The 9,290-nt window shown below is 43.9% G+C and overlaps 1 pseudogene; it reads right to left on the bottom strand.

The window, feature by feature from the left end:
• Nucleotides 1-2,166, bottom strand: part of LOC103074763 (mitochondrial assembly of ribosomal large subunit protein 1 pseudogene) — an 8,538-nt pseudogene extending 6,372 nt beyond the window's left edge.
• Between the last annotated feature and the right edge of the window lie 7,124 nt (nucleotides 2,167-9,290).

Genomic DNA, 9,290 nt, shown 5'->3' with positions numbered 1-9,290 from the left:
GGAAAGAGCATAGTTATCTTGTGGAAACGTCTCTGGCTATATACCTACTCTGCGTGATTTGAAGTGACTGTCAACAAAGCAGGGCTTCTGGAAGTAACCCAATTTCCTTCAACTGGTAAACGGTAAAAAAAAAAAAATGTGGTACATCCACTCAGTAATTAAAAGAAAAAAACTACTATATGCAACAATTTAGATGTATCTCAAAAGCATTTTATGTTAAGTAAAATAAGCCAGGCACAGAAGGCTGCATACTGCATGGTTCCACCTTTATGACATTCTAGAAAAGAGGAGCTATGGGGAGAGAAGACAGATCCGTGGTTGCCAGAGCAGGAAGGGCAGAGGGGATTAGCTGCAATGGAACCTAAGGGGATTTGACTGGGTGATGAAAGTATTCTATGTCTTGATTGTGCTGGTGGTTTCACAGCTGCATACATTTGTCAAAACTCATCAAACCTAATACTTTTTAAAAGAGTGAATTTAATGAAGCTAACCTCCAAATAAGTAAATTAATCCGACCCTCTTTCTCTGGTTTCCCAGGACAGAGGCTGTGGTTTTCTACCTCTTCCTTGGTCTACGGGGTCCATTTCAGCCCAAGTGACCCTCTCCTGTAATTCCTCTTCATTCAATTGGTTATCAAACCAGAGGAAGACAGATGGACAGAGACAGAGACAGCGGGAGACAGATTTAGACAGAAAGACAGAAAACATTCTATATTTTGGAGTTTGTGATATGTAGAATCCTCCTAAGCACGGGCCCCGAGGCAGGGAAAGGGTCCTCTCTCCAGGGTGTGAGAATGGCACGAGACTGTCATGGCTGAGAGCATCTCCTTTGATAAGTCTGGGTACCTCAACTTCTACCACCCAATAGATTCTCACTTACACAAATTCTTTGATAGTAAGCGTTCTGTGAGCATTGAATTTTTGCTGAAATTTTAAATGTGAATTTTTTAAAGACTCCCATACGTAGTCACTTTAAAGTTAATATTCTTCCTGATTTATTTGTTTTGCACATTTCAAACTTTTCGTGGATTGGATTTGCTTAAAAGGGAGTATACCTGAAGGATAAGCCATCAAACCTCCGTTTTGCTTAACAGACCTGCCAGATGTGTCATTCTTTTGTGGCAGGGCCCAACTAGAAACCAGAAGAATGGAGGGCAGAAAGGAAGAAGCTAACACAAAACGATGGATAAACAGAAAGTGCTTCTGTTTGTCTTTCTGATGCACACTCACAGACACTCGCACATTCCTCCCCAGCCCAGCACTCCCATGCTCACTTGGATTTCACTAACATTACATGAAAGCACAGGAGCCATCTACTCTGAAAGTATGTGTTCTACGTGTGATAAAAATGAGAGAAAGGACTTTTTCAAAATTGTCATATCACGGGAGAGACTTTTGGCATGAACCTGTCACACCAAAGGGCTGCTGTTGACTATGGGAGCCCAAGAACTCTGTAAATGACCCCCACATTCACACAGCCCTTCAGGGACTCAGTTTATTCACATGTAAAATGGGAATAACAATAACTGTCTTCTTCTCACATAACCCATGGTTAGCGGCACGTGTGGAATTGCACGTGAAAGAGCCCTGTAAACACTATGTAGGACTAGCACCTGCCTACATAGCACCTATAGCAGCTTCTGCTGAACGGCTGTGTGACACAGCCAGCGTGGTGTGAAAATCGAATCCCTCCCCACTGCAAGGACCCCTGGCCTTTAGAGGAGGCCCCCGGAGCTTGTTAGTGGTCGAGATACTTTTGTTTCTAGTTTATAACCAACCTGCGGGAAGCCCCCTTCGCCTCCCCCGCTCACCGGAACACAATCTAAAGATTTCTCTCGCTGTCCGGAGGACCCGCCAAGCCAGGGTCATCCGCTTCCCCGTGAGCTCGGCATAGCGTGCGGGTGTGCTGAGAAGTGCCGAGGTCAGCACCCCAGCCGGGACCCCCTTGTCCGGCCCCAGTCAGCGCGCCGGCTAATGCGGCCTATTCAGGGAGGCGGGGCGGGAACAATGGGAACAAATCTGTGCCCACCGCGCTCCCAGGGGACAAAGTGCTGGCAGCCTTTCCCTCGGAGCTCATCAATTCCGGAACCACTCAACCAGGGTGCTGAGCCCCGGCGGCTGCTGACTCACAAAGGGCCACGTGGACGCCGGGGAAACAGGAACCCATTTCGCGCAAGTGAGAGGAAATGCGATCCTTTAGCGGAGATAAGAGAAGACCGAGGGGGCAGCACAAGGCCTGGCAGAAATGAAGTGAGAGAGATCACGTTCCCCTTTCTGTGCAAGTAGCTGCTCTCCTTCCCCTCCGAGGCACGGAGCTCTCTGCTCTCCTGTGGCCCCGACCCCACCTCGCTCCACCGCGCCCTCCTTCCCTCCACCTGCTCCCCAGACACCATCTCATAGCCACTCACAGACTCGTAAGTCACTGGTCATTAAAGTGGGGAGGGGCTGAAGAGACCACCAGCCCACTGTTCCCAACCTTTTCAGCATCGGTGGCTCCTCTTAAGCCTCCTCCTGCAGGGATTCCATATTTGGAGAGAGTTTAGAATAGCTGCCTTTATTGAGTACCTGCTCCTTTGGGTCGTTCCCTGGACAAAGAATTTCCCCCTTACTATCTCATCTAGTGCCAGCAAAACTACTGGGAAGTGGGTGTAATTATCTCTATCTTACATATGAGGAGGCTAAGACTAAGAAAGAGGTGTGTTTGCCTGAAATCCTACAGCTAGAAAGTAGCAGAGTTAGAATTGAACCAAGGTCTGTGTGGCTTCAAGTCCCCACAGGCTTCCAGCATTTGAGAAGAGATAGCTCATGCTCCCAGCGATTGCACTGCTAGGTATGTACTCAAGAGAAATGAAACTATGTGTCCACATAATAACTTGCACGCCAACGTTTATAGCAATACTGTTCAAATGTTCATCAACTGGTGAAGGGATAAACAAAATGTGGAATATTCACACAATGGAATATTATTTGGCCATCAAAAGGAATGAAGCATGGGTACATTGCTACAACATGGCTGAATCTTGAAAACATTTGGTTAAGTGAAAGAAGCCAGTCACAAAAGACCTCATATTATATGATATCTTTTAGGCAAAATGTCCAGAATAGGCAAATACATAGATACAGAAAGTAGACTGGTGATCACTCAGGGCTGAGGGACAATAGCAGTGATCCCTAAAGGATGCAGGGTTTCTTTCTGAGGTGACAAAAATGCTCTAAAACTGACTGTGGAGATGGTTGCACATATCTGTGAATATACTAAAAACCATTGAGCTGTACATTTTAAACCGGTGAATTGTACGGTATGTGGATTATATCTCAATAAAGCTATTTAAAAAGAAATAGCTCATGTTATGACTGACAAGTTATCCTGGTTCTGTGTCGTGAAGGTTGAGAAGCAGAAGCTACATGGTACGGTGGAAAGAACCAGAACTTTGGAACCAGCGACCTTGGACAAGTTGTTCAGCCTCCCTGAGCCCGAGTTCCTTGTCTGTAAACTGGGGTTAGTAAGCCCATCTCACCCCGTTGCTACAGTGTAAGGGAAGGCCCCCAGCCCCTCCAGGTATACAGTTCCCTGATTTTGAAGTTTGAGGCTTGAGTGAAGAGGCAGAGGTGGGAGGTGCCTGCAGGCAGAGTGGTTTCCCCTGCATAGAAGGGATCCTTCTCTCCAGATGTACCAAAGGCTAATCAGGCAAAGGGCTGAAAAGAAAGCTTGGTGATTCACTGCCCTCTGTTGCCTAAGCGACCCCAAATAAGAGAGGCTGAGAGGAAGTGAGAAAACAGGGTGTGTGTGTGTGTGTGAGGTCTTGGGGCGACCCTGCTGGCCCTGGGACTGGTGGGAGCCAGAACCAGGAGGGAGGCAGATAGGAGAACTAAGGGAAACCAGCCTCCCGTGGACGGTGGCTCTTTTTCAAGGCAGCAGGATGGGTTGGGTGATTCTTACGTATTTCTGCCCGACTATGAAGCATCTGCCAAAAATGCCGCGATGCTTTTCTGAAAACAACTGGGGCATTAGAAAGAGGTATGAAAAGGCTAAACAAGTAAAATAACAAAACCCAGAAAACAGAGCAGCTTGATAACAGAGGTATTTAAGATCTAGGAGATGGTACCAGCATGTTGGCCACGGTGGGAAGTGCAGTCGATCTTCGTCATTCACAGATTCTGTATTTGTGAATTCACCTACTCACTAAAAGTTATTTGTAATTCCCACATCACTGCTCATGGTGCTTTTGAGGTCATTCCTGGACATGAGCACGGCAGCAAAAAATTTGTCGCCCAGTGTGCACGTTCCCAGTTGAGGTAGAATAAACCCTCTGCCTTCTTGTTTCAGCTCTCATACTGTAAACAAGAGTCCTTTTTGCAGTATTTAGTGCAATGTTTTCTGCATTATTTTCCTTTGGTTCATGATTTCACTGTATAAACTAACCCACAAAGGCAGTGCTAAAGTGCTGTCCAGTGTTCCCAAGCACAAGAAGGCTGCGATGTGCCTTACAGAGAAAATGTGTGTTATATAGTCTTCCTTCAGGTATGAGTTAGCTATGAGTTCAAGGTTAATGAATCAACAATGTATATTAAATAAGGTCTCTAAACAGAAATACACGTCAACAAAAGGTTATGTATTGATTAGTTGACAAGAATGTTGTGACCAGAGGCTCACAGGAACCCAACCCTATATTTCCTTTAGGAAAAAGTAGTTCAGTACTGTATTTGCTGTTCAGGGTTCACATAGGATTCTATAGTCATAGGATATAACTACTACAAATAATATATGCTCTGTATTTTTCATATATTATCTCATTTTAATGCCCACAAAGTTATATTTTACAAATAAGGAAATTGACATTATATATATTAGATTATATGACTTCTCTAACATGTGAAAGTGGCAGGATTTGAACCCATTTCTAACTCTTCAGTGGGGAAAGGAACTCTCTAGCCCTTGAGCTGAAATGCCAGTTCTTAGGGAAGTGTGATCAGGCTCATATCAGGGCTGGTAGGAGGGAACAAGGAGAGCTGAGCTTGGTCAAGAATAGTATAGATCTGAGAAAGGAGGGTGAAAGAACTAACACAACCCTCCAGATGTAGTCTGCACTGATCAGACTGTAGCCAGGACAGCGGGGAAAAGCCAATCTGCGATCAGCACAGAAGAGAGGCACCCATGTGGTGAGGAGACTGGGAGCCAACCATGTCCAGAGAGAAACAATGGAAGGACTAGGAATTGTTCAGCCTAGAAATGAGAGCATGCAGGCAAACAGGGAGGGATCTTCAAATATCTAAAGGGTTATCTTGGGAAGGCAGAACTAGATGGAAGGCAGAACTAGGATTGAGGGCTGACAGTTAGTTACAGGGAGCAGATTTTGACTGGGTGTAAGGAACATTTTCTGATATTCAGAGCTCTCCAACAAGCCAAGATTGGAAATTGGTGGTCCACAGGCCAAATCAAGCTGCAGACATGTTTTGTTGCCTCACAAAAAGCACAAAAGTGTTTTTAAAAAATTGTATGTAAATGCCCTGTGGGACATGTATCCCAGTGCCACAGCCCGCAGCACTCGCTTTTAGTCCCATGTCACTCATGTGTAACTTGCCTTACCCATCATGTATGGGGTTGACTGACTTAGCAAATAAAATACAGGATGCACAGTTTAATTTGAATTTCAGACAAATACTTTCTTAGTATAAGTATGCCCTGCAATACTTAGGATATACTTATACTATATTTGTATCCCAACACTTGAGACTTACTAATACTGTCCTGTATGTAATCTGGCAACCCTACCCTTGTAACTTAAATGGGAGTCCCTGACATTGCATTTTGAGGAAGTGGGCTCCACCTTTGGGAAATAACCAGAGACTTGTCTCAGAGGAATGTTCAGGGTGGAAGCAGAGCTAAAATAGTCTAAGAATGCTTTTGCCCAATTTTCTTGAAACCCCCCCATTTCAGAGCGATAAAACAATGAAAGGAAGAGGAAGTTAATAATCCTAAGTAACACCCCCGGTGCTCTTCTGGGTGTGCTTCATGGGAGAACGCTGGCTTCTTGCTCTAATGGCAGAATATCGTACCAGAACTGGGACTGATTGCTAGATAAGGACATAATGTGTTCCTGACCTCTAATATCAATTGCTAGTAAAATTCCTTTTAAGTGCAAGTTGACTGATGTCTGTACAGCTGGGGAGAACGGTTGCAATCTCTTTCTGGATCAGGGCATGAACAAAAAGGCATCTAATATCTCAAAATTATAATTCAGTTTTATCTGTCAAAAGCCATCTTCTGCTTCTCTGAGGCTGTGGTTAGTCATCCTGACACTTGTTTTCCTACCCTGCTGCCAGAACTGCTTTTCTGGTTGTTTTGAACAGACGGTGGCTGACTTACCATGGATTGGAACGTGGCAGCAGTTGATACAGGAGAGACTGGCCCTAACTCACTGCCTCAGTTTCCTGGGCAGAAAAGGAGGAGCAGTATCTCTGAGCCACTTCCAGAAATTGTGCCTCTAAAATTGAGGGTCAGTAGTCCTTGGTCATCAGCTAGTCCTTCAGCCTCCAGAGAATCCAAATGTTGATGTTTGACGGGATTTGAGTAAGCATTTGGTTCAACTCGCTGTTTTGGAGATCAGAAAAGTTAGCTTCAGGTACAGTGACAGGGCCCAGAGCCCTTTGAGGCTCAGCGAACGGCCTCCCATTCCTCCGCCCCGGTTCATCGCGGGTCCTTCCCTTATTTTCACTCAGTTTTCTCAAAGCCCCTCACTCAAAACAGACAAAATGGCAAAAGGCAGGGGAAGTTAACAAAATGCATAAAAATACTTGAGGGAAAGTATCTACCACACATTAGAGTGTAGACTAGAGTACACACAAAGGCCGTGTCCCCAGCCATCCTAACTTGTCCTTCTGGGGACAGCTCCTAGGAGACAGGCTTTGCTGTCTCTTTTAAAGACAGGTGAATTCAGCATATCCCCAGGTTCACTTGAATGCTCACAGAATATTCCTAACGATACTGTTTCCTTCATCATTCCTCATTAAGATTCAATAGGTAAGATCCCAGGGGTCACTCAAAGTAAGTAAAACTCAATAAAACTCCATGTCAACTATTGTAGAGTAGGGACAAATTGTTTAATATGTCCTTTTGTTTTAGAGGAACTGAACTTAGGTTGAGAAGTAAGAGACCTAGGAGTCTCTGGATCTTAAACAAGGGAATTCCGGTGACTTGTGGCTCTGTTATTTCCCAGTAGTAGCCCTGTTCTTACTGGCTATTCTTGATAGGTGTTCTGTCTCCTCAAGGAGAGCTTCAAGGGGACCTGTCCTTCCTATCGTTTAAATTTCTCAGGGTCTTATTCTTACATTATGCACACAGATCCCCAGCCAATATGTGTTGAATGAACGAGTTGGACCTAAAAAGGACAAGGACTTTGGAAACATAAATATCCTGGACCAAATCCAGGTTTCTCGATTTACCAGCTGGTAAACTTGGGCAAATTTTGAACTTCTCTAGACCTCAGTTCCCTCATTTGTAAAAAGCAGATAGACCCCCTCTCTTATAGGGCTGTTGTGAAGAGAAAATGGGATAATGAAGGCACATGATAAATGGCAGCTGTGATTATTGTACCTGTTGAATTAATACAGACCTTTTTTTTTTTTACATTTAAAAAATCAGTTTTATTGAGATATAACTCACATGCAATAAAATTCACTGATTTTAAGTGTACAACTAGATGAGTTTTGACAAACATATACAGTTTTGTAAATACCACCAACAATCATGGTATAGATTTCCATCACCACAAAGAGTTCCCTTGTGCCCCTGTGTAGTCAGTCCCCTCTCTCCATCCCTGACCCTTGGCAAACACTGATCTACTCTCTGGCACTATAGTTTTACCATTTCTGGAATTCCATATAAATGAAATCATACAGTATGTGGTCTTCTGTGTCTATCTTCTTTTACTTAGCTTAATGCTTTTGGGATTCATTTATATTGCTGTGTGTTATCAGTGCTTCATTTCTTTTTACTGGTGAGTAGTAGCCCATTATGCGGCTATACCACAATTTGTTGATCCATTCACCTACTGATAGATATTTGGGACTTCCAGATTTTTGGCTATCATGAATAAAGACTGAAGTACACGTCTTTGTGTGAATATCCATTTTTATTTCTCTTGGGTAAATACCTAGGAGTGGGATTTCTGGGTCAACTGACATATTAGTTTTCTACTGCTGTGTAACTACATATCACAAATGTAATGCCTTCACACAGCACCCATTTATTACCTGATAATTCTCTATGTCAGAAGTCTGGGTGGGCTCGACCAGATTCTTTGCTTAGGGTTTCACAAGGCTGAAATCAAGGTGCTGGTCAGGCTGGGTGCTTATTTGGGAGAGCTGGGAAAGAATCCACTTCTTCCTCCCATTGCAGGGGGGCTGGGTGGGGCTCTTTCAGATCTTTAAGGTTGCCCACATTCTTTCTCACACAGCCCTTGCATCTTCAAACCAGCAATGCATATTGAGTCCTTTTCACACTTCCAGTCTCTCTGGTTCTTCTTCTGCTACCAGCCAGAGAAAACTCTGCTTTTAAAGGACTGGTGTAATTAGATTGGACCCACCCAAACAATCTCCCTTTGGCCATGTAATGTAACCTAATCACAGGAGTAAAATCTGGGAGCAAAGGTCATGGGACCATCTTAAAATTCTGCCTACTACATATGGTAAGTGTATGTTTAACTTTATAAGAAACCATCAGACTGTTTTCCAAAGTGGCTGCACCATTTTTCCTTCCCTTCAGGAGTGCACGAGTTCCAGTTGCTTCACATTCTTGCCAACATTTGGTACTGTCAGTCAGGTTAAGCTGGTGGAGTGTGTAGTGGTATGTCAAGGTGGTTTAATTTGCATTTCCCTAACCCTAAGTTCTTTCTTATGCTTATTAGAGCATAAAATTTTGTTTGATGAAAGGTTCTGCTGCTTTAAAAAAAGATTTACATGCACTGGCTTAGATAAACTGTGTGGCTCTTACAGAATCTGTAATCTGAGAATCTTTTTTTTTCACATCTTTATTGGAGTATAAATGCTTTACAATGTTGTGTTAGTTTCTGCTGTACAACAAAGTGAATCAGCTATATGTATACATATATCCCCATATTCCCACCCTCTTAAGCCTCCCTCCCACCCTCCCTATCCCATCCCTCTAGGTCGTCACAAAGCACCAAGCTGATCTCCCTGTGCTATGCTGCTGCTTCCCACTAGCCATCCATTTTACATTTGGTAGTGTATATAAGTCAATGCTACTCTCTCATATCATCCCAGCTTCCCCAT

Source organism: Lipotes vexillifer, unplaced genomic scaffold, assembly GCF_000442215.2.
Source record: "Lipotes vexillifer unplaced genomic scaffold, Lipotes_vexillifer_v1.1 scaffold513, whole genome shotgun sequence".
NCBI lineage: Eukaryota > Metazoa > Chordata > Mammalia > Artiodactyla > Lipotidae > Lipotes > Lipotes vexillifer.
This window is presented reverse-complemented; position numbering and strand designations above follow the sequence as displayed.